Source organism: Callithrix jacchus, chromosome 17 (assembly GCF_049354715.1).
Source record: "Callithrix jacchus isolate 240 chromosome 17, calJac240_pri, whole genome shotgun sequence".
In the NCBI taxonomy this organism is placed as follows: Eukaryota; Metazoa; Chordata; class Mammalia; order Primates; family Cebidae; genus Callithrix; species Callithrix jacchus.
This window is the reverse complement of record NC_133518.1, coordinates 62,356,747-62,383,435: the sequence shown is the minus strand read 5'-3', so window position 1 is coordinate 62,383,435 and position 26,689 is coordinate 62,356,747. Positions and strand designations below refer to the sequence as shown.

The 26,689-nt window shown below is 41.7% G+C and overlaps 1 pseudogene; it reads right to left on the bottom strand.

Moving 5' to 3' along the window:
* Positions 1-17,989: 17,989 nt before the first annotated feature.
* Positions 17,990-19,144, bottom strand: LOC100393966 (nucleophosmin pseudogene; annotated as a pseudogene).
* Positions 19,145-26,689: the final 7,545 nt, after the last annotated feature.

Below are 26,689 nucleotides of genomic sequence, written 5' to 3'. Positions count from 1 at the left end.
TAAAGACAAGAGCAGACACTTATAAGGGAAAAAAAGCTAAAAATAAGGAGAATTCGCAAAGCTAAGAAATAGTTATTAGAAAAGATACTAAAACAGGCTGGGCATAGTAGCTCTCGCCTGTCATTTCAGCCCTTTGGGAGGCCAAGGCGAGTGGATCACTTGAGGCCAGGAGTTTGAGACCAACATGGTGAAACTCCATTTCTACTAAAGATACAAAAATTAGCTGGGCCTGGTGGCACATGCCTGTAATCCCCAGCTACTCAGGAGGCTGAGGCATGAGAATTGCTTGAACCTGGGAGGCAGAGGTTTCAACAAGCCGTGATCACACCACTGCATTCCAGCCTGGGTGACAGAGTGAGACTCTGAAAAAAAAAGAAAAGAAAGAAAGGGAGAGAGAGAGAGAAAGACAGACAGGGAGGGAGGGAGGAATGAAGAAAGGAAAATTCTTAAATAAAAAGAAAAAGAAAAGATACTGAAATAGACAAATGCCTGTCCAGCCTGGACAAGAAAAAGGAAGCCCCAGAAAATAATGTCAGGAATGGAACAGAATACATAACTACAGACGCTGCCAAGGTTCAACAGATAAAAGGATATTGCAAACAATTTTGTGCCAATAAATATTAAAATTGAGATGAAATATACATTTCTAAATTAAAATAATACTAATCAAGACTAACCCAGCAAGAACTAGAAACCCTAGATGATTTCCTATAAATCTATGTTTTAAAACAGAAACTAAACAAAACTTTCTGTGAAGAAAAGATCAGGCCCAGAAAAATTATTTGACAAATTCTACTACATTTCAAGAAACAGATCATTTAAATCTTCCACAAACTCTTCCACAAAGAAGAAGAGGGAATTCTTCACAACCCATTTTTGGAGACTGGCATACCATGACACAGCAACCTGATAAGGACAGCAAAAGATAGAAAAACTGTCATTAAAATAGGCCAGAGGTGGTGGTGCACACCTGTAATCCCAGCACTTTGGGAGACTGAGGTAGGTGGATCACTTGAGCCCAGGAGTTTAAGACCAGCCTGAGCAACATGGTGAAACTCTGTATCTATAAAAAATACAAAACTTAGCTGGGTGTGGTGGCACATGCCCGTAGTCTCAGCTACTTGGGAGGCTGAGGTGGGAGGATTGCTTGAGCCCAGGAAGTCAAGGCTGCAGTAAACCCACCTCTGCACTCCAGCCTGGATGACGAGTAAGACCCTGTCTCAAAAAAAAAAACATTACTAAAATAGATGCCAAAATTCTACATGAAATATTAATAATTCAAGTCCAGCAATGTGAAAGCAAGATAATCTACAATGACCAAATTAGATACATCCCAGGATGCATAGCAGGTTTACCATTAGGAAATTAAATAACATAATTTGCCATATTAAAATCTGAAAGAAAGGTGACATGGTTGTCTCATAGATGTATTAAGCGTGTACAAAAGCATGCAATAAAATTCAACTTTCATCCACATCTACAAATAAATGATTGAAATTAATGAGTTTGTCATAGTAAATATATATTATCTAAAGCCAATGTAATACCAAATGTATATGACCTTGATCTTTTCTGGAACAGGTTGGATCATAGACCAATGGAACAGAAGGAAGACTAGAAATAGATCCATGCAAGTCAGTGAAGAAAGGATGGATTATTTCCACAAATGCTGCTGGAAATAAATTTGAATGGGAAAAAAATGAAACTAGGTCACCACGCCATGCACAAAAATTAATTATGGCTCAATTAAAGACTGAAATTATAAAGGCAAAACTATAAAACATACAGAGTACAATACAGAAACATCAATCTATGACTTTGGAATGGAAAGATTTCTTAAATAAGATGCAATAACTGTTAATTATATAGAAAAAAGTTGATAAATTTGACCACATTAAAATTAGGAATTTCTATGCTTGGGATTTGTTTGTGTTTTCTTTGAATCTCCTATAGCACCAAGGACAGTGCCTACACACACTAGAAATGTCTCTACTACGTTCCAAGGCTGGCTCCTCCAGCAGCATAACAGATTCCATTTTGTAAGTTTCTCTCTTCAACTCTTACCTTCTTTGGGTTCTGTTTCCAGTGGCTTTTTTTCAGCCTCAAGACATTACCCCTTCATTATAAGACAATCTTCCCTTGACCTTAGACCCCTAAGTTGCTAATTTGTTTCTCTTGAAAAAGTGGTTTAGGATCATTGTCTCCAAGTTCATTTCTCAACCCCCTGCAGCCTGGTATAGACGAAAGTTAATAATAAAAGGAAATCTTGTTTACCCAAAATCCAGGTTAAAAAGACAAAATAATAATACTTTTACTTATACCATCCCAATTCAATTCCCCTCCTCTCTGCTCTCCTCCCTCTCTCCACTTCCTAATTAGAATCTACCATGCAGAATTTTATAATACTTATGTCTATGCTTTTCCTCATAGCTATTACAACCTATGTATTTCATAGGAAAACAATATGTTCTTTCATTTTGTTTTTTATATTTGCATAACTATATATCACTGTCTTGTTTACCTTTCTAATTTAAAGGGGCTTACTCTTATGTTTTTGAGATTTATCATATTGATGCCTATATTGGTAGTTTATTTATTTTCTTTGCTGTATAGTATTCCATTGAGGAAAAATTAATACAAATTCTAAGGATAGAAAGCTAGGCCCTGTTTACAGGAGAAAGAAGACAAGGCCATCAATGACTAAAGAATAGGAAACAAAGCAATAAAGTTGTAAAAGACAAAGACTGGGGAACTGTTCAAGGAGACTAAAGAAGAGCAATACAGAGACCAAAGAGTTAAAAATATTTGGCTTTTCAATGGACAAGAAATCATCCAGAGATAAAATCAATAAGGAAACATCAAACTTAAATTATACTTAATGCTAAATTGACCTCGCAGATATATACAGACCCTTCCATCCAAAAGCAGCAGAATGCACGTTCTTCTCAAGTGTACATAGAACATTCTCTAGGCTAGATCATATGCTGGGCCACACAACAAGCCTAAACAAATTTAAGAAGGCTGAAACAGTATCAACTCTCTTTCCAACCACAATGGTACAGAAATAGAATCAATAACAGGAGGAATTTTGGAAAATTTATATATACATGGAAATTAAACAACATGCTCTCAAATAACTAATGGGTCAAAGAAGACATTAAAAGGAAAGTTTTTAGAATAGCTTAAGACAAAAATAGACATACAACATACCAAAACTTATGAGGTGCAGCTAAAGCAGTTCTAAGAGAGAAATTTATAGTAATAAACATCTACATTAAAAAAAGAAAAAAGATCAGAGGCCAAGGCAGGAGGATCATGAGGTCAGGAGTTCGAGACCAGCCTGACCAACATAGTGAAGCCCTCTCTCTACTAAAAATAGAAAGATTAGCCTGGCATGGTGGTGCATGCCTGTAATCCCAGCTACTCAGGAGGCTGAGGCAGGAGAGTCACTTAAACCCAAGAGATGGAGGTTTCAGTGAGCCAAGATTGTGCCACTGCACTCCAGCCTGGGAGACAGAGCAAGACTGCATCTCAAAGAAAAAAAAAAAAGAGGAAAGATCTCAAATAAACAACCTAACATTACACCTCAAGAACCCAGAAAAAAGAAGAAAAAAATAAGCCCAAGGTTAGTAAAAGGAAATAATAAAGATAAAAGCAGAAATAAAAGAAATTGAGACTAGAAAAACTATAGAAAAGATCAGTAAAGCTAAAAACTGGCTCTTTAACAAAAAAAAATTGACAAAACTTTGGCTAAACTGAGACTAAAAGGGAGATGACACAATGAAATCGGAACGGAAAGGGAAGACTTTATAATTAATACAGCAGAAATACAAAGGATAAGCGATTACCATGAGCAATTATACAACAACAAATTTAATAACCTAGAAGAAATGCATAAATTCCTAGACACGTATACCCTACCAAGACCGAATCATGAAGAACTAGAAAATCTGAACAGAACAATAATGAGAAGATTGAATCGGTAATAAAAAGCATCCCATCAAAGAAAACTCCAGGATCTAATGTCTTCACTTCTGAATTCTATCAAACATTCAAAGTAGAACAATTATCAATCCTTCTCAAACTCTTTCAAAAAAAGCATAAAGGAAAGAATACTTCTAAATTCATTTTATGAGGCAAGCATTACCATTATACCAAAACAAAAAAACGGACATTACAAGAAAAGAAAATTATTGGCCAATATCTTTGGTGAACATAGATGCAAAAGTTCTCAACAAAATACTAGCAAATGGAACTCAACAGCATTTTAAAGGGATAATTCACCATGATCAAGTGGGATTCATCCCAGGGTGTGAGGGTGGTTCAACATACATAAATCCCTAAAGGTGATACACCACATTAACATAATAAAAGACAAAAACTATATGATCATCTCAACAGATGCAGAAAAAGCTTTTGACAGAGTTCAGTATCTTTTAATGATTGAAAGCTCTCAATAAATTAGATACATATGTATCTCAATACAATAAAGGCCACATATGACAAGCCCATAGCATTATACTCAATGCTGAAAAGTTGACAGCGCTTCCTCTAACAGCAGGAACAAGATAAGCATACCCACTCTCATCATTTCTATTCAACATAGTACTGAAAGTCCTAGTCAGAGAAATTAAACAAGAGAAAAAATAAAAGGCATCCAAACTTGAAAGAAAAAATAGTTAAATTATCCCTGTTTTCCTGATTAAATATTATATACAGAAAACATTAAAGACTCCATTAAAAAACTATTAGAATGAATAAATTCAGCAAAGTTGCTGTATACAAAATCAACATACCAAAAAAATCAGTAGTGTTTCTATATATACATTAACAACAAGCTATCTAAAAAAGAAATCAATGAAACAATCTCATTTATAGTGGTTACCAAAAATATTAAATACAGTTGATCCTTGAACAAAATGGGGTTTCAACTGTGCATGTCCACTTACATGTAGATTTTCTTCTCCCTCTGCCACCTCTGCGACAGCAAGTCTAACCTCTCCTCCCCCTCATCCTCCTCCTCAGCTTATTCAACGAGATAACAAGGATGAAGACCTTTATGATGCTCTACTTCCACTTAATGAATAGTAAATACATGTTCTCTTTCTTTTGATCTTCTTAACATTTTCTTTTCTCTAACCTGCTTTATTGTAAGAATACAGTAAATAATACATATACTGAATGTATGCTGTTTATGTTATCAGTAAGGCTTCTGGTCAACAGCAGGCTATTAATAGTTAAGATTTGGAGGACACAAATGTTATACAGGGATTTTCAACTGTATGGGGGTCAGCACCCCAACCCCCATGTTGTTCAAGAGTCAGCTGTACTTCAGAATAAATTTAACCAAGGAGGTGAAAGACCTATACACTGAAAGCTATAAACTATTTATGAAAGAAAGTGAAGATACAAGTAAATAGAAAGATATCCCATATTAACTATGCTATCCCATGGAAAAAAGAAGAAAGCTATCTCATGCTAATATATTGAAAGAATTAATACTATTAAAATGGCCATACCACTCCATGTGATCTCCAAATTTAATGAAATCCCTATCAAAATTCCAATGGTGTTTTTCACATAAATAGAAAAAAAATCCTAAAAATGCGTATGGAACCAAAAAAACGAGCCAGAATAGCCAAAGAAATCCTGAGCAAAAAGAACAAAGCCAGAGCATTGTTTGGCTTTAAAATATATTACAAAGTTATAGTAATCAAACGAGCATGATACTAGCATTAAAACAGACACATAGACCAATGGAACAGAATAAAGTGCCCAAAAATAAATCCATGCCTTTATGGTCAAGTGATTTTTCAAGAGAAATGCCAAGAACACACTTGAAGAAAAAATAGTCTCTTCAATGAATAGTGCTGGGAAAACTGAATATCCACATGCAGAAGAATACAGCTAGACTCCTGCTTCTTACCATATACAAAATCAATTCAAAATGGATTAAAGCATTCATGCTCAGAGTCAGATAGGAGAAGACTGACCAGGATGAGCCTCAATCCTGGAAGGCAACCCAGTCCTTCCCATGGCTGCCCTATCTCCCCTTACCTAGACACCTGCAGATCTTCATCCATAAACACAGCTGCACACCTAAGACTCCTGCACCCAGGCTGACTCCACTTGTCCATAAGGAGTTGTTCACATACTGTTTTTACCGGTTGATATTGGATGGGATGTTAGATATTACATTAGAATGAAAGAGACTCATCTGATTTAATTCAAAAGTTATTCATTCTATGCCAAATGTGTACCTAGATTCTGATCCTTACAGCATGTGCTCTCTTTAGAGATATAGCATTTAAACATCAAAAAAAAATGTAGGGAAATAGAGTATAAGGATAATCAAAACAACATCTGCCATAGATGTAGTATTGACTCTGTGCCAGGCACCATGTGAGGAGCTTGATTGTCACTGACTCTAATTCTTAAAACAAGCCTTCAGCGTAGGTACCATGATCCCCACATTGCAAATGAGTAAATCAAGGCTCAGGGAATTAAGTCTTACTTCCTGGGATCACACAGCTTATCAAAGGCAGAACCAACATTTGAAGCCAAGTTTGTTCATTTCAAAGTCCATATGTGTGCCACTGTATTTTGGACCTCAAAGTAAGGCACTAAAAAATATCATTACAGGCTGGAAATGTTTCAAGTGGTAAAGAATGGCTGAGTTCAGGGCTGCCCAGTATTCCTGGAGAAATTTTCAAAGGGCCAAGAGGTACTTTCTCATCTCTGGATGCTGCCTAGTTTGCTAAAAGCTCATTGAACCCCACATTCCTAGTGTAAATGCTACTGGAGAGTCCACCATAATGAATTTTGAGGCCAAAATTCAGGTAATGGGTCCAAACCAGTCTTGCATTAAGGAGCATTAATACTAACCCCTCTACCAATAAAAAGGCTTTGCTCTAAGGACAAAACACTTTGCAAATATTTTCAGTCAATCCCCACAGTTATCTTATTCAATCATAAAAATGTGCTTCAGACAAGTTTAAAACAACAAAAATCAGCTTCTTAAGGATCAACTGTCTAAACAATACTTCCTTGATTCATAATACATTATCCAATCTGCCCTTTAACTTCTAGAAAATAAAACTCAACCAAACAATTACTATAAAAACAGCATTAAAAATTCTAACCAGACAAAAATGAACATGCTCAAGGCTCAAAAGGTGTTTTTGCTATCCTTTGACTAACTCCGTTGAAATCAATTTCCACTCCTCTCTTCTGTTGCTTTCTTTTATTAACTAATTATCCTGTCTTCTACTGATTCATTTTCTCCTGGGTATAATTCATCAACTTTTTAGAACACCATTCTGGCTTTAACAAGCCAGAAATCTAGAACAGTCTGTGGCCGCTTAATTAAAGCAGATAAAATAGTGCAATAACAAAACATAGGCCAGTGATTTCTTCTCAGAAGCACAGGACCTGGGACAAAACAGGCACCAGTGAATAACAGTAAGATTAACTGGTAAAGTCATTACTATTAGCAGGTGTTTTACTACTTTGGTTCCTGGCAGAAATGCTCTTGAGTCTTGGAAGGCAGGGCAGGGAGGGAGGCTGGGAGTTGTTTTGCATGCTGGAATTGAGAAAGGAAGAAGAGACATTGCCCACCTACACTGCTCCTGGAAACAGAAGCCCATAGGAAGACCATACCAGAGCATATCACCCAAAAATGTTGGGAAAATTGGAAAAGGGGGATCTTTTCCCCATATTCTGATGTTTTAGTAGATTCTTGCTTTGACTGAGCGCTTAGGTTTTGACATGATGCAAGAATGGGAACAGCACAATACCTGGCCACGGTAAGCAAGTGGAAACCGAGTGCTTTCCATCTACCATCTCACTGAACCACCGTGCAAAGTGGGTATGAATAGGCCCACGTCACCTTCCCAGGAAGATGTGTTGCTCGTTAGGGTGGGATATAGCCTGCTAGACTATCAGGTTCTTTGTCTTTTTTGTGCCGTGACCCTCTTTGGCAATCTTGTGAAGTCTACAGATGTCTTCTCAGAATTACGTTTTCAAGTGCATAAAATAAAGTATATAAGGTTACAAAGGAAACCAGTTGTGTGGAATCACGGTTCTATCCGTGGACTCCATGGAACCACATAAAGAAATCCCGGTGGAGAGAGAAACAGTTCCACACAAAGCGTGTGTCTGTATTATTTGCCCTGTAGTCACACTGGCCCTGCCAGTATGCTTTAAGAGTAATGTCTATCCTTGAGAGACAGAGGAGAGACTCTATGAGACGCATAACTAGACTAGTAACTGGGGTCAAGCCTGTGTCATTGATGTGCACTTGACATCCAAGGACACAGACCAAAGCAAGTGGAATGTCCTGGACAGCATTAGTGTCTCCCTCCTATGGCTAATGATCTACTGAAGGTGACTGCAGGCTAGGCAAGGACTGTGTTCACACCAGGCTCTTTTGTGGTCCACCAGGTCACAGGAGGTGGACTGGATGCAATTTATCCCAGATGTTTAGGAAGCAAACTAGGAGGAAGGCACAGGGCAACCAGACTGCTTCTGTTTCAGCAGTGATACCTGGTGGCATCATCAGGCACCAAAACTGGCTCATTAAGCAAGCAATGGCAACCAGAACTGAATTTGGAATCGAGAAGGGATTCCCCAGAGGTCCTGAAGGAAATTTAGGGAGAGAGCCTTGCATCTATCAGGCTCTCAGCAGGAAACTGAGAGCACTTTCAGATGGAGAGACTGAGGAGGGCTTAATAAAGGCTCAATTTATAAAGAGTCGGGTGAGTTTAGTGGAAACCAAGAACGGTTACATAGCCTGGCTCAGCTGGGGACATTTACTCTTAGCACCTATAAACAGGTAAGGGGAGAGAGTAGTTACCAGAATCCAGAGAAGGATGAGAAACACCTGCTGACTGCACTCCCCACTCTGCAAATCCCCTGATGCTTACCATTGGCTGCAAAGGCCTTAGAGGTCAGCCTACAAGGCAGAGAAGGAAGCAGAAGAATGAACCATTGCTCTAGAAAGGCAGAGTCTAGCCAAGGATGCTTTTCACAGAAATCGGAGGAAAGGTACTCAAAGCCATTTAATTTGTAAAAGAAGTTTTACCTCATGTTAAAACATGAATCAAAAGGAGATACTAGTTACCTCCATTTTCCAGGTAATGAAACTGAGTCTCAGTGAGGATAAGTCACTTAGTAAAGATTAATAAAAAAATAAAAATAAATGAACAAAAATGAGATTCAAACTCCAGTCTGCCTGACGACAGAGTCCACACTTAGAGCCACTCCGCCACACTGCCTCTAACACTGATACTTTAAAAGTCGAATTCTCCAGCTGCAACAGACTTGGAAACAACCCATTCGCATCTCACTGCTCAAAATATTGTTTTCTAAAACTATGACATATGGACATTTTCATGTAAAACCCTCTATGAGAGAATTATAAACCCCTATATGAGGATGAGCAGTACGGAAAGTGGTTTATGTTTGGAAATAGTCAACCCAAAATAAGAAATAAACTAACATTTGAAAGGGTAGATAGAGTTGCTTGTCTCAGTCTGGGCAAAGCTTCAGTTTCCAGAAATCCATGAAGATTAAAATGAGGCCTCAGAAGAAGCCAACACTGCTGATTGTGTGAAAGCTTAGAAAGCAAGGCTGATTAGGCAAAATTCCATTCCACAGACTTTATATTCAGTCAGCAGTGGGCAAAAGGGAGGGTTCCTTTCTTTCCTTAGCAACCTTTTTGAAAAGGAATGCATTCTGTAACTACTTGACCCCAAGGAGAAAGCCTTGTCCAGAAAGTGTAATTACTTTTTTTGTTTCAGTAGATTCACAAGTTTATTCTGTTCTCAGATTTTTTGCCTTTTCTCATATTCCAGCAATGTTCCTTTTTACACCCATGATAAGTATCTCTATGCATTTATACATTTCTATATACATACATTTAAAGGTAAGTTCAGCCCCCCTTAGATTCTGCAGTAGGTAGGATCCTAGGTACTAGAATAGAAAGGTGTTTAGTGGACAGGCGAGGTGGCTCATGTCTGTAATCTCTGCACTCTGGGAGGTTGAGGCAGGAGGATTGCTTGAGCCCAAAAGTTCGAGACCAGCCTGGGCAACATAGTAAGACCCCACCTCTTTAGAAAAAAGAAAAGAAAAAGGAAGGTGTTTAGCAGCCTGCCAGGCCAGGCACTACTGTCTGACAAAGAATTCAACTGACTCCTTTCAACTGAGTCAAATCTGAAGAATGGAATAATCTCTTCTCTACCATCTTGGTGTAGACAGATGAGAAGCCAAGTGCAGGTAATTTTTAAACATTGTATACATTAAATATGTATATTTTTATGTCATTCATACCTCAGTAAGTGGCTTTTAAAGAGAAGAAAAAGAGAAACAATGTGAAAACAAAAGTTAGGACCTGAAAACCAAAGTTACTTGTTTGCATAAATTAAATTTCAAAGTTTCCTTCTCAAAAAAAAAATTATTTGCAGCATCTAAGAGATTCTGTAGCATCATAGAACATGTCTTCAAGGCCTGTAGAAACAGTCCAGGTTCTAGACCAAACCTTTCCAGTTAGTCCTAGCTGTGTGTCATGAGCAAAATCATCTCTCTGAAGCCTCAGTTTATCCAACTATAAAATGGGATCACAGTGTCCAGCTCACAGGGTGATTGTGAGAGCTACACGAGGCTGGGTCTCCTGCCTTTCTTTAAACCAATTCAAAGGCTGTCTTCAGCTTTTCTGCCCATAAATCCCTCCCATTCTGCCCAGCTTAGCAGAGCCCCTTTCTATTTTGTAGGTGGGATACTGCCCAGTTCATGAATCACTAATGAAAGTCAATTCACTCTTCAAGCTCAATTTGTTGAGATTTTGTTGTTTGACAGCTTCCTTAATTTGTTGTGCTCTTTAGAAGGATCTAGCATCTGGCTTTTACAGTACAAGCAGCTTTTCCAACATCTAATTCTTGCAGCACACACAGTTCCCCAGCACCCAGTTCCTAAAATGAATGGCAACTTGTAACACCTGGCATCCAACTTATGTGGTCTTGTAGCATCATACCTCTGGTGACATATCTTCCCATGACCAACTTTTCCTGGCACCCTAGAGGGTGGTTTCCAGCAAGTTCCACCAGTGAGGCCTCACAGCAACCTCTCTACCCTTCAGTGAGCCATGATGACACCCTTTCTAACAAGGTTTGGAGATCAGCCCCGGGAGAATGGGCTTTTCCTTGGACAAATATTCTCAGCCACAGGGGTGATGACTGCTCTGCTCCTTATATATGCTTTTTGTTTCATTTTGTTGTTGTTGTTTGTTTACTTGTTTGTTTTGAGTTAAGATCTGGCTCTATTGCCAAGGCTGGAGTGCAGTGGTGTAATCTCAGCTCACTGCAAGCTCTGCTTCCCGGGCTCAAACCATCCTTGCACCTCAACCTCCCAGGTAGCTGTAACTACAGACACACACCACCATGCCTGGCTAATTTTTGTATGTTTTGTAGAGATGGGGTTTTACCATGTTGCCCAGGCTGGTCTCGAACGTGAGCTCAAACAATCCACACCCACCTCAGCCTCCCAAAGTGCTGGGATTACAGACATGAGACACCGCACCCAGCCATATCTGCTATTCTTATATAACTTAGCGATCTCTTTACTTCTTATTAGCAATCACTTGTTACATAATCTCACTATATTTAATAATCCTTTATATTAAACTTTCCTTTTTCAAATTGTTGTATGCTTTCTCAATCTTGATTAGATCCAAATCAATTCATCTCTCAATAATGCAATAAATCTTAGTATATCATTATCTAAAATAATTCACTATATGAGATGACTCACTTCTCTTGGTCATGTTGCTGTATTCATGAATTTGTTTACTTATTTATCCATTCATTCAACAAATGTTTATTGAAGACCTACTATCTGCCAGCTGGAGCTACAATGTCTTGCCCTTAAGGAGCTTACAATCCAAAGCAAGCATTAGAACAAGCATAACCAGTTTATGGAATAGTGTGAGCCATGTAGCACACAAAGATGAAATGGTTTTATTTTTATTCAAATACTCTCCCTGATGACCCTATCTTACGTTGCTTCTTCTCATAACAACATCTCAGGCAGATCCTTTAGCTTTCTGGTCATTTTCAGCTATTAAAATTCCATTTTTCAACTCAGACATAAATGTTCTCTCTTCTCCCAGGTCAGGCTGGACCCAGAAGTAGCAAAGGAGAGGGTAGCATGGTCTGCTTCTGGGGCACGTTCTTTCTCTCCCTCTTGTGTGCTGGGCAGAGAGGATGAATTAAGAAAAGTATCTCGGGCTGGGTGCGGTGGCTCATGCCTGTAATCCCAGCACTTTGGGAGGCCGAGGCGGGTGGATCACAAGGTCAAGAGATCGAGACCATCCTGGTCAACCTGGTGAAACCCTGTCTCTACTAAAAATACAAAAAATTAGCTGGACATGGTGGCGCGTGCCTATAGTCCCAGCTACTCAGGAGGCTGAGGCAGGAGAATTGCCTGAACCCAGGAGGTGGAAGTTGCGGTGAGCCGAGATCGTGCCATTGCACTCCAGCCTGGGTAACAAGAGCGAAACTCCATCTCAAAGAAAAAACAAACAAACAAACAAACAAAGTATCTCATATAACTGATTCTTGACCCCTCACGGAGCATAGTGAGTACATCCTCTAGGAGGCCCTGGGTCGGGGGGCTTTCTGTACTGCAGGGTTGCTGACATGGAAGATCCTGCCCCAGCTCAACCTCTTTCAGATGCCCTCTTAGCTCTTGCCTTGGCAGAGTCTCCACAGCAGCTTCTTGCTGAAGTCCCTTTGCCTAGAAAGTATTCCTTTCTCCTCGGGTATCAGCAAGCTGCTTTGAGCTCACATTGTCATTTCTTGCCAGTTGTTTGCCCTGCTCTGGTGGCCCCAGGGCTCAACAACAAATCCTAGTCCATTGTCTTTGCAATCTTCCATCTGAGAAATAGGATCCAGGCCCCCATTCTTGCAGATGTTTCCAATCCTTGAATTATATTCTATGGAGTTGTAGCTCCACTTGGCTTGGAGAGAAAGGAGAGCAACCACAGGAAAGGATAAGAAAAGCCACAGCCCTCCCCACCAGGCAGACAACCTGTGATTCTAAAAATGAGCCCCTTCTGGCCTCCCAGACTTTATTTAAAACTTGAAACAGTGCTTGGTAGTAGCATTTCCAAGCAGGCCATCCCTCAGGAAGCCCTGGAGTGGCTATTAGGCCCAATTGTTAGCAGCCTTCCTAGTGGACAGTGAGAGACTTAGCGTCACTTTCAACCCACATTGGGTCCTCTTGATAGTTTAAGACAGAAAGACCCTCAGCTTCCTGTTACACAAGTAAACAACCTATTAAAATACATGATTATGCACACATATGTTTATTGCAGTATGATTTATAATAGCAAAGATTTGGAACCAACCCAAATGCCCAACAATGACAGACTGGATGAAGAAAATGTGGCTCATATATACCATGGAATACTGCAAATTGCTTTATTCTCTTAATTCAAATTTGTATATTTTAAAAAGCTACATTTATTTATTGATTGATTTAACTTTTTCCCCTATTGGTTCCATTACAGGAGGCAATAGGGAAATTTCTAGTGTTTTCTCTATGACAAACAGTGATAATAGTCTATATTCCTGCAGTCACAGGATCCTTTGGGTGTTGCTTCACCTGTCAGAAACCTCTGTGGCTGACAGCGCCTCTGCCTGAGTTTTGATCTTGTATTAAGTTACGTCGCTGCAACTTTTGTCAGACTTAAATTATAAAATCTGGGCTGGATGTGGTGGCTTGCACCTATAACCACAGCACTTTCGGAGTCTGAGGCAGGAGGATTGCTTGAGCCCCAGTAGTTTGAGACCAGACTGGACAACATAACAAGACCATGCTTCTAAAAAAATAATAAAATAAAATATGGATAGTAAAATATTAATAAATTTGACAACATCCAAATTTAAAATTTCTATACAACAAAAACACCATAATTGAGTTTAAAAGGAGATAGATTACAGAATCTGTTTGTAATGTTTATAAGAAAAGATTAATATCCAGAATATATCAAGTACTTCTACAGATGAATAAAGCAAACACAGTACAAAAGGACAAATGAACAATTCAAAGAAGTAGAAAACCAAATGAACAATAAATGTAAAAAAATGGTTCAATTTCACTAGTGGGCAGTAAAATGGAAACTAAATAACAATGAGAAACCAGTTAAGGCTCATTTGATTAGCAACATTTGAAAAGTTTTATGATTTCAAATGTTGGCAAGGATGGGGTGGAACTCTCATCACTCTGGTGAGATTAGACTTTTGGGAAAGGCAATTTGCAAAATCTATTGAAATTTGAGATGTGTTTAGCTTTTCGTTCAGGATTTCCATTAATTATCTCTACTAGAGAAGCACTGACATATCCACAAAAAGGCAGTGATGGGGGCCAGGGCCCATCTGGAATGGCCACTGTGAGAACACCAGCTGCAGCAGGGGAGGCGTGACCAGGGCCATGTGCTCTGTGGAGCCAGTGGTGGCCAGAATCAGGTGATCCCAGTGGGAGCCCTCTGCCCTACCAAGTTTGCAAGGTGAGAGACCGTACTCCCAATAACAGCAACCGCTGCCCAACTGTGGCTCTGGACCAGGACATCCCTGCTCTCTGGGGCCGGGAAGCCCCCACAGGCTCAGAAGTGGCTGCTCACACTCCCCGGCCCCTCTCCACTCTCAGCGCCAACTCCGCACCAGAGCAAAGTTGTAGACATGTCTCCAGAGTCGAGCCTGGGCACTCTCACAACCCAACCAGGTGTGCACACATTTGAGGCAACGCTGACTCACCAGCCCCGCACTGCCTCAGCCCCCTCTGGAAACTTCGGAGGCTGACAAGCATGGGAGGGAGGCCAGGGGCCTGTGGGCAGCTCAGCCAAGCCTGCAGGCACCCCTTGATGTGGACACTCTGAGCGCTGTGGATGGTGTGTTGATGGCACAGGAGGCAGACAGGTTCCTAGGTGGGAAGGAGTGGGTCCCCAGTGAAACCCCACCTTCAAGCCAGGGAAGGCCTGAAGCTTGGGGGCCGGGCTGCCAGTTCCGTTTCTGGGTGAATTCCACGAGCTGGAGTAAGAACTTCCATGATGCCTTTTGGCCAATCAAGTGGTGCTTTTCACCACCTGCCCATGGACCAATCAGCACACACTTCCTCCATTCTGAGCACATAAAAACCCTGGACTCAGCCTGACTCAGACACTCCTTGGGACAACCTGCCTGCAGATAGGAGCTCCCCACTTCAGGTCTCTCGTCTGCTGAGAGCTGTTTGGTCACCCAACAAGCACTTCTCTGCCTTGCTCACCCTCCAGTTGTCCACATAACCTCATTCTTCCTGGACACAAAACAAGAACTCAGGACCCATCAAACAGCAGGAGGGAAAGGAACTGTAACACTGCCTGGCTGGCTCTCTGAGCTGTGGGCGGTAACACGCTCTCAGACTGCAGGACTGAAGAGTGGCAACTCTTCCAGGGGCTCAGATCTCACAGAGCTGTAATGCTGTAGCCCTCCTGCCCGCCCCCAGTACCAGGCAACCCCCCACCAACAGGAAGCAGTCGTGGGTCTGCTCCATCCCAGGAGCTGTGAGCCAAAATAAAGCAGAGGGACTGAAAAAGCTGTAAGAGAAACAGGCTGAAACATATCCCCCAACCCCCGCCCAAAACGTCCCTCCCAACCCCACTCACCATGCTGTGGGCCAGAAGGAGAGAAGAGCTACAGCCCTTCTGGGAGCCCAAACCTCAGGGCTCCCTGAGCCAGGGCTGTGACATGCTGTAACACCCTCTTTGGGGGCCCTGTGGTTCCTGGCATCTCTGGGCTTACAGGCGCCACCATGTTCCCCTTGTCCAGATGCTGATGCTGGCAGCAGAAGCTACTTGCGGTACCTCTGGTTCAGCCACAGCCTCACACAGAGTCAGCGCCTGTGCCAGTGCCCAGAGCTGCCTGCCCTACTGCAGCAGCTGGCATGCCTGGCTATGCACAGTGGCCGGACCCTGCACTCTGTGCTCATTTGCTTCACACACCCCACACTGCTCCACACCTGGCTCACCCTTGGCAGGTGTGGGCTGGGCTGGTATCACAAGCAGAGCACAGCCTGCAGGGCCAAGTGAGTGGAACAAGACCAGCAAGCACGAGCAAAACTCAAGCAGAGGCACCACTGGCCACAGAGGTTTCTGGCAGGTAAAGCAACACCCAAAGGATTCTGTGACCACAGGAATAAAGACAGTCATCACTGTCTGTGATAGAGAAAACACTAGAAATTTCCCTATTGCCTCCTGTAATGGAACCAATAGGGGAAATAGTTAAATAAATAAATAAATGCTGCTGTTTTCAATATGCAAATTTGAGTTAAGAGAATAAAGCAATTTGCAGAACATATATAAAGTGTGCTACCATATTTGTAAAAGCAAAACTGAATCTTCCTCTATGTCCATATATTATGCAAATGTATTTCAAAAAAGTCTTAGAAGAGACACACTAAACTGGTAACAGTAATGACTCTAGGGAGATCAAGAGTAACTTCAGATTTATCTACTTGAATACATTACAATGAGAACATAGTTTTGCAGCGCTTCTGTAATTTTAAAAAACTTTTTAAGAAAATAAATAAGTAAAACCATTTTAGGAGTAAGGGTAGTGCTCCGTAACACACTGCCAGAAACCTTCCAGTAGATTGGCCCATAAACATTTTTCATATGATGATACATAGTGTGAACCAGACATGCCAACATCCTCTTATTCCTTATGCTTTACTCAGGAAGATTCTGGAAAACAGAGTATCTGTGTGAGCACCATTATGCACCAGCTGCTACTCTGGGAGATTTTCGTAAATTATTTACATACCCTCACAACAGCTCTAAGAGATGGGCATCATTTTTTATATTTTACAAACAGTAAAATAAAACCCAGAGCCAGGCACTGTGCTGCACACCTGCTGCCCCAGCTACCCAGGAGGCTGAGGCAGGAGGATCACTTGAGGCTAGTTCTCAGTTACAGTACACTATAATGGGCCTATGACTAACCACTGCAATTCAGCAAAACCCCATATCTTTAAAAAAGAAATAAAAAAGAACAGGAAATCCAGAAAGGTGAAGTAACTTGTCTAAAGTCACAGTTTTCAAGTGGCCCATTGAAAATTACTCAAATCCATTTGAGTCCAAGCCTATCCCACTTCTCCTATAATAGTCTACTTCCTCCTCTACCCCTGAGAATGAGTATCCTTAGTTAAGTTGCCCCAGCCCAATGCATTTCATCTGGATAGAGAGATGTCCAGCCACATGGACAGTGATGTGTCTTCCAGATCCCCCTTCAAGGAAGGACTTTTTGCCCAGCTGCTGGAAGTGCCTCCAGCTGTCAGCCCCTATAAGGGTTGCCTTGGCTACAGATATAGGAAGTTAACCAGAAAACTAAGCCTGGGCTGTTGACACGGGGTTTATCTCCCTGAGAAGCAGAGTTTGGAGGGAGTTCAGTAGACAGGATATACATTAGAAAGCACCCTTGGAATCAACACCTATGAAACAGAGAGAGGAAGGGATCAAGTGGAAGGGAACCCAAGCCTCTGATGTAGGTCCAGCAGCCTCAGTTAACCTGATGCTGAGCCCTGGAGCTAAATGGCCCATCTGAATTACACCAGGTAAAGAGAACATGGCCGGGCCTTTATATCTCTTCCTCCATCAGTGGCTGGATATGGTCCACCAGGAAAGGATACAACCTTGATCTGAGACAGTCCATGAAGGAATGACAGCTGAAGGCAGACTGCCAACAGAAACGGGGGCAGCGGGTCCTTTCTTGAAGGGGAATTTGGGAGGCACATACTGAAAAGCAAGAGGTTTTTTTTTTTTTACTTTATTAAAATACTGAGTTTTATTTCACATGTATATTTTTGTCTCCCCACCATTTCGAAGTCTGACCAGCACTACTACTATGTCCTATCATAACATTCCATACATACTTAAAACCAAGCAAAGAGTGGAGTTCCATCTTTAAAAACTACAGGCATTTTGGACAACACATTCTTGGCAATGGAATCTCGACAACATTTATCAAACACGGTAGGGAAAATTCTCACTCTGCATTATAAAAAGGACAGCCAGATATCAACTGTTACAGAAATGAAATAAGACGGAAAATTTTTAACAAATTGTTTAAACTATTTTCTTAAAGAGACTTCCTCCGCTGCCAGAGATCTTGAATAGCCTCCTGGTCAGCCATCCGGAAGCAATTCTTCACATAATTGATGAACTTGGCTTCCACTTTGGGAAGAGAACACCTTTTTCTACACTTGCTTGCATTTTTGCTTTAATGTCTTCTACAGAACTAGGTCCTTTTGGTGTTTTCGGAGTTTTTTCCTGTTTTTTGAAGGATTCTTGTCCTTTTGATCTTGGTGTTGGTGATGGTTTTGAGTCTTTTCCATTCTGATTTGACTTTTGTGCATTTTTGGCTGGAGTATCGCATATAGATTTCTTCACTGGCACTTTTTCTTCAGTTTCCTCATCATCGAAATCATCTTCATCATCATCATCATCTTCATCATCATCATCATCCTCATCATCTTCATCAGCAGCAAGTTTTACTTTTTTCTGTGGAACCTTGCTACCACCATCAGGGGTAGATCACTTTCCAGACATACTTAAGAGTTTCACATCCTCCTCCTCCTCATCTTCTGACTCTGCATCTTCCTCCACAGCTACTAAGTGCTGTCCACTGATATGCACTGGCCCTGAACCACACTTCAATCGTAAGACCACCGGTGGTGTTATTTCAAAGCCCCCAACGGAAACCGTTGGCTGTACAGACATTTTCAAAGTTGCCAGTGTTACTTTAATTGGACTGCCTTCGTAATTCATTGCCTCTGCTTTGACAATGTGCAATTCGTCCTTTGCACCAGCTCCTAAACTGACCGTTCTTAAAGATAACTCGTGCTCATTTTCATCATTATCCACCTTAAAGTGATAATCTTTGTCGGCCTTTAGTTCACAACCAAAAAGATAGTTCTGGGGCCTCAGGGGGCTCATGTCCATGTTCATTGAATTTTCCATCGGGTGGCGACATGCACTTAGGTGGAAGAGAAGGCGGACGGAGATAAACGACCACAGCTCAAAAGAACAGCCGCTCAGGACAGACTCACACCAGGCAAAGCAAGAGTTTTGACTGAAAGTCTACATCAGGGACAGTTAGATCTCAGGCTCACACTCTCCCTGACCCCTGCAGGGAAAGCATGTTCTAACCTCTGGGGAAATGTACAAGGGAAGCTCCAGACTCTTGAAATTCAGATATAGTGGAGAGTTGGGGGTGAGGTCCCAGATTACAAGCAGTAGATTTTCAGAAAGTCTGCCTCCTGAATGATAAGAATCCCTCCCAACTTCCTTACCCAGCCAGTCTCCCAGAAATTTCACAGCCAAGCTGGAGAACCTCCAAGTGGGATAAAAAGATCCTTGTCAAGAGAAACTGGGCAAGCCCAGAGGAAAGATGGCCAGGTACTAAAATCTTGGAATCTCCCAGTGAAAAAGCCAGCTTCTTACCAGATCAGTCTGAAATGACAGCCACAACGAGCAAGCCTCATCAATGCTCACAGAGTTTCCAATCATTTTCTCAGAGCCTCAGTCTTCATTCTAACAGTTCCCTGGTTTAGGATAACTTGACATTTAAAGACAGCCTTGGGCCGCGCACCATGCCTCACACCTGTAATCCCAAGCTTTGGGAAGCCAAGTGGAGATAGATCACATGGCATCAGGAGTTCAAGACCAGCCTGACCCACATGGTGAAACCCCCTTTCTACTAAAAATACAAAAATTAGCTGGGTGTGGTGGTGCACGCTTGTAGTCCCATCTACTCAGGAGGCTGAGGCAGGAGAATCATTTGAGCCCAGGAAGCAGAGGTTGCAGTGAGCTGAGATCACACCACTGCACTTCCAGCCTTGGTGACAGAATGAGACTCTGACTCAAAAAAATAAATAAAGTAGGCCAGGCGTGGTGGTTTATGCCTGTAATCCCATCACTTTGGGAGGCCGAGTCAGGCAGATCACCTGAGGTCAGGAGTTCAAGACCAGCCTGGCCAACATGATGAAACCCCCATCTCAGCTAAGAATACAAAAATTAGCTGGGCATGGTGGCAGGTGCCTATAATCCCAGCTACTCAGGATGCTGAGGCATGAGAATCGCTTGTACCCAGGAGGTGGAAGTTGCATTGAGCAGAGATCGTGCCACTGCACTCCAGCCTGAATGACAAGAGCGAAACTCGGTCTCAAAAAAATAATAATGAAATAAAATAATAAAGACAGCCTTGAACATAAAATACAGAGAGTGAAGCAAACAAACAGAAAAGAATAGGAAGAAACTGGGCTATGCAGAACATCACAAAAAGCAACTTATTTAAAAAATATGACAAAATCATAGACATAGTCACAAGAGACACTCATCCATGAATGAAAGGCAGGCTGCCATTTTTTTTAAAATGCAGCAAAGAACAAGAAATATCAAGAGCTCTTGGAAACTAAAACTATGGTAGTCACAATTAAAAATCACCCAGTTTGGAAAAGGAAATCAAAGAGATCTCCCCAGTTATAAATGAGTGAAATGGACAGAAAAGAATAAGAAATGAGAGGTTCAGCTGACAAGGTTCACTATCCAAATAATTAGAGTTCTAGAAATGAAGACTGAAAAATATTGGGAGGAAGAAATTTAAAAATAAGAATAGTTACAGAACTGGAACAAGTGAATCTTTGGATAGAAAATGACCACTTGGAACCAAGCACAGTAAATTTTAAAAGACACCCCCCACAATCATTGCAGGATCTCAAAAGAGCAGGAATAAATAAGAGATTAGAAAAGGTTCTAGAGAGAAATGGAGAAAAATAGCTAAAGCAGAGGAAGACACAGGATTTAAGAAACAGGAGAGCCAACAGAGTAGAGCAGAGGGGAAAGTTCTAGAATGAAGAGAAGCCACAGGAGGACAGCAGGCCCAGAGAGCACAGAGTCCAGATCTGAGCTGGAGGACTCCAGGAGGGAGGTCTGGGAGGTCGGGGAGTGAGACTAGCAAGTTTTCTGCTGGAAGGTGTGTGACGAATTAGCAATAGATGCAAAGAAAACTAAGCAAATGTTGATGCAATTAACAACTTGGGAAAAAATAATATGAGGCCAGGCATGGTGGCCCACATCTGTAATCCCAGCACTTTGGGAGGCCAAGGCGGGCAGATAATCTGAGGTTCAGGAGTTCGGGACCAGCCTGGCCAACATGGTGAAACCCCATCTCTACTAAAAAGTTACAAAATTAGATGGGCGTGGTGGCACATCCCTGTAACCCCAGCTACTTGGGAGGCTGAGGCAGGAGAATCACCTGAACCCAGGAGGTAGAAATTTCAGTGAGCCAAGATCACGCCACTACAATCTAGCCTGGGTGACAGAGTGAGACTCTGTCTGAAAAACACAAAGAGAAAGGAAGTGTAATTTTACTGCAGTAGTTGGTTAGTGGTAAACAATATGCACATGGAAACAATATTTACATAGGTATAATCACATAAACACTAAATATTACTCTAACCAGGAACACTCACTAGACCGTATCAGGAGACAAAGAAGAGCAAAGCAGCTGAATGACAGGGAGTCCCATAAGAGAGCTAAATGCTCATCTACCGAAAGTGGAAGTCAACAAATCAATCTTTAAAAGTCTAAAATAAACAAATCACAATAGTATTTAGCAATTCCAGATGTAACTGCTGCATGGATAAAAAGTGGGTCTCTCACAGAAACAGGACTAGGGGTGTGGATAGGATAGGAAACTTTGTTTTGTTTTGTTTTTTGAGCTCTGACACCCAGGCTGGAGCTCAGCCGTGTGATCATGGTTCACTGCAACCCTCAACTCCCGGGCTCATGCAATTCTCCTGCCTCAGTTAATTCCAAGTAGCTGGGATTATAGGCATGTACCATGACACCTGGCTAAACGTTTTTATACATTTTTTTTGGTAGATGGGGTCTCCCTATGTTACCTAGGCTCAAACGTCTGGGCTCAAGAGATGCCGCTGCCTTGGCATCCCAAAGTGCTTGGATTACAGGCATGGGCCACCATGCACAGCCAGGTTTTTAAATTTTAAGCCTTTGTGTCCTATTTCACTTTTTAAGGTTGGTAATAAAATAACTTTTAATAATAAATAGAATAAAGAGAGCGCTCTTTATTAAGAGAAAAAGCACAACGGGCCTGATTCAGTCTGATAAAGTCTACAAGTAGCATCAATTCAACCCAATCATGAACTGTTCTTTATCTAGGCTGGCTTGAAAAATCAACACCTTCCCTTTTAAACAAAGCTCAGCCTCAGATTAATTAATACCTGAGCTGGCACACACTTGTATTCAAATGATTCCTTCAGGTTCAGTCTCAAATTAATTAATGACTCTCCATTGCACTTGAATGTCATGTATTTAGTCTTTCACAACTACTTAGTTTGCCTTCTCTGAAGAAAGATTTACTCTTTGGCTCTCAGTATACTAATAGAAATTTACTTCTACCCTGCAAACAAGAGGAGAAGAAGCAATTCATCAGCCCAGGAGAAGGCTCAAGGTGAAGACCTCCTCTGTCTAAATCACACTTTGATTAATATGAAGCTGACAGACTGCAATGAGCATATAAGCTGACTGTTTTTCTGTGCTCCACTTTTAGAAGAAATCTCAAGGTGTATCACACACACAAAACACAAGAGCAGATGTTACAGATGGAATTCCAAGCAATCAGACTCAGGACAAACCTTGAGGCTAACGCATGTAGACACCTCTAACACCCCAACTCACATCTCTGAGCTCCCCATTTCACCTATGATCTTCACAGGCTTCACACCCCACAATGATGGTGCTTCCCCTCAAGCACACACCGGGACTTCTCCAGTACTCCAGAGCCCAGAGGTTTCATCAAGGGCTCACAGAGAGAGTTACCAACCCATGGCAAACCTCAACTAATGGGGGCCAGGAGTTGATGGATAAATCTCTCTGTCATGCCAGGTGCAGGGGCTCACACCTGTAATCCCAGCACTTTGGGAGGCTGAGGCAGGCAAATCATTTAAGGTCAGGAGATCTAGACCAGCCTGGGAAACATGGCAAAACCCTGTCTTAGAAAAAAAATACAAAACTTAGCTGGGCATGGTGGCAGGCGCCTGTAGTCCCAGCTGCTCGGGAGGCTGAAGGCAGGAGGGTCACTTGAAAGTTGAGGCTGCAACGAGCTGATATTGCACCACTGCACTTCATCCTGGGCAACAGAGTGAAACGCTGTCTCAAAAACACAAAACAAACTTCTTGCAGTTGTAAATGTCCCAGGGATTCCGCATGACATAGGACATTCAGTGCCAAAGCTGGGAAAGTCCCCGGCAAGCCAGGATGAACTCACCCGAGTAAGACAATGACTTTTTGTCCAGTCTTTGACACTTCTGATGTTATTATATGAATGACTTAAGAATTGTTGTTCTCTATTATTTTTCATCAATTCATTCAATATTTACTTGGCTTATACTCTGCCCCAGTCACTGGGAATGAGAGATGAAGGGGATATATCTCGGAGTTCTCTTGGTCTAGTGGGGAAAACAAATATAAACACATCACAGTATGTTGCAATGCATATTGCAGCTGAGTAATACATAAGGCACCCCCAGGGCACAGAAAGAGGCCTATGTCTGTGATGAAGGTGGCAAAAGTATGCAGAACCAGGCACAGTGGTTCACGTCTGTAATCCCAGCACTTTGGGAGGCCGAGGCAGGTGGATCACTTGAGCCTGAGTTTGAGACCAGCCTGGGCAACATGGTGAGACCCCCATCTCTACTGCAAATACAAAAATTAGCTGGACATAGTAGTGTGCACGTGTAATCCCACATACTTGGGAGGCTGAGGCAGAAGGAAGGCTTGAACCCAAGGTGTAGAGGTCGCAGTGAGCCAAGATTGTGCCACTGCATTCCAGCCTGAGCGCTGGAGAGAGACCCTATCTCAAAAAAAAAAAAAAAAGACAAGCACATTCTTATTTACCATTAATAAGCAATTAAAACTGTAGTATTTTATTTTATGTTATTATAAGGGTCTCACTCTGTCACCCAAGCTGGCTCACAGCAGCCTCGGCCTCCCACTTTAGCCACCTGAATAGCTAGGACAACAGGTGCACACAACCACGACAAGCACATTTTTAATTTTTTTTTTTCCGAGAAGGAGTCTTACTCTGTCACCAAGGCTGGAGTGCATTGGCACAATCTCAGCTCACTACAACTTCCGCCTCCCAAGTTGAAGCAATTCCCCTTCCTCAGCCTCCCAAGTAGCAGGGATTACAGGTGTGCGCCACCACGCCCAGCTAATTTTTGTATTTGCAGTAGAGAGGGCATTTCTACATGTCTGTCAGGCTGGTCTTCAACTCCTGACCTCATGATCCACCCGCCTCAGCCTCCCAAAGTGCTGCGATTACAGGCATGAGCCACCGTGCCTGGCCTGAATTTTTGTAGAGATGAGGTTTCACCATATTGCCCAGGCTGGTCTTGAACTCCTGGGCTCAAGTGATTCACCTGCCTCAGCCTCCCAAAGTGCTAGGATTATAGGTATAAGCCACTGTGCCCAACCAGAAATTGTAATTTTTAAAAATTCCATTCATCATAGCAACAAAAATTATTAAATGCCTGAGAATACACTTGAAAAAATGTATAAGACTGATATGAATAAAACTATAAAAATTCACTCCCAAACATAAAAGGTGGCCTGAATAAAGGGAAACACATTCCATGCCCTTGAATGTGAAGGCTCACTTTTGTAAAGGAATTATTTCTTTCATAAATTATCAATGCAAACTAAATTAAAATCCCATTATGACTTGATAATGAAACTTGATAAATTGATTATAAGTTTCCTCTGGATCAGAAAGATGTTTTAAGGCAGGGCACGGTGGCTCACGCCTGTAATCCCAGCACTTTGGGAGGCCAAGGTGTGTGGATCAACTAAGCTCAAGAGTTCAAGACCAGCCTGGCCAACATGGTGAAACCCTGTCTCTACTAAAAATACAAAACTTAGGCTGGTGTGGTAGTGTGGTCTGTAATCCCAGCTACTTGGGAGGCTGAGGCAGGAGGATCACTTGAACTTAGGAGGTAGAGGTTGCAGTAAGCCAAAAGAAATGTTTTAACAGCAAGTAGGGCTTAATCCACTGGCTATTAAAAGATTTTTACAATAATAAACGAAAGAAATGAAAGACAGTAGGAAATTTGAAAAGAGACTCATTACTCAGAACACATTTAGGCAAAATGGTATTTAAAATCAGTAGAGAAAGGAAAAATTATTCAAGAGATGAGGACAATAGGAGTAGGATTTTCTTTTTTCAATATATATATATTTTTTTATTGCACTTTAGGTTTTGGGGTACATGTGAAGAACATGCAGGATTGTTGCATAGATACATACATGGCAATGTGGTTTGCTGCCTCCATCCCCATCACCTATATCTGGCATTTCTCCCCATGTTATCCCTCCCCAACCTCCCTACCCCCTGCCATTCCTCCCCTAGTCCCCCCCAACAGAGCCCAGTGTGTGATGCTCCCCTCCCTGTGTCCATGTGTTCTCATTGTTCAACACCCACCTATGAGTGAGAACATGTGGTGTTTGATTTTCTGTTCTTGTGTCAGTTTGCTGAGAATGATGGTTTCCAGGTTCATCTACGTCCCTACAAGGGACATGAACTCATCATTTTTTATGGCTGTATACTGTTCCATGGTGTATATGTGCCACATTTTTCCCTATCCAGTCTATCATCGATGGGCATTTGGGTTGGTTCCAGGTCTTTGCTATTGTAAACAGTGCAGCAATGAACATACGTGTGCATGTGCCTTTATAACAGAATTATTTATAATCCTGGATATATATACCCAGTAATGGGATTGCTGGGTCAAATGGAATTTCTATTTCTAGGTCCTTGAGGAATCGCCACACTGTCTTCCACAGTGGTTGAACGAATTTACAGGATTTTCATTTAGAAAACATTAAAGCTAAAGCCCTACCTCACACAAATGCTTACTGAAGATCTAGTGATAAGCACTAAAATAAAGAGACACGTTCCGTCCTGTGGCAAGGGCTACCAATGAGTGCCCCTTGCTGCTATGAGAACTTGGAATTTGCCTGTATTCAGCCAGATAAAAAAGTAAGTAAAAATTTTTTTAAAAGAAAAAGAGAGAGAGAATTCAGAAGAGTGGAAACTGGCTTAGTGAAGTCAGAAAAAGCTTCCCTGAAACAGACTGAGTTGAGTTCTAAAATCTGGAAAAAAATAATGAGGATTTGCCTGGCAAAGAGTTGGAAGGCAATATACCTTGCAAAGGACACCGCTTGTACAAAAGCTCATGGAGGAAGGAAGCAGGCGGGCAGCGTTCAAGGAAGTGGAGCAGGTTAGTATGGCTGGCACCTAGAAAAGAGGGAGCAGGTTGCAAAATGAGCCAGCAAAGGCAGGCAGGGCCCAGATTATGCAGAGCCTTGAAGGCCATATTAGAGGTTCCAATCCCTATCCTAAGAGCTATCGGAATCTACTGAGAGTCTTTGCCAGGGGAGTGACCAGAGGAGATCTTGGTTTTGAAAAGGTCAACACAGGATGCAAGGGAGAAAACTGGATGGGCTGAGAGGCTGTACTGAATAAGGGAGTAAGAGAATGTGGACAATAGCCACAGGCCACACAAAAGATACCATGGTGGC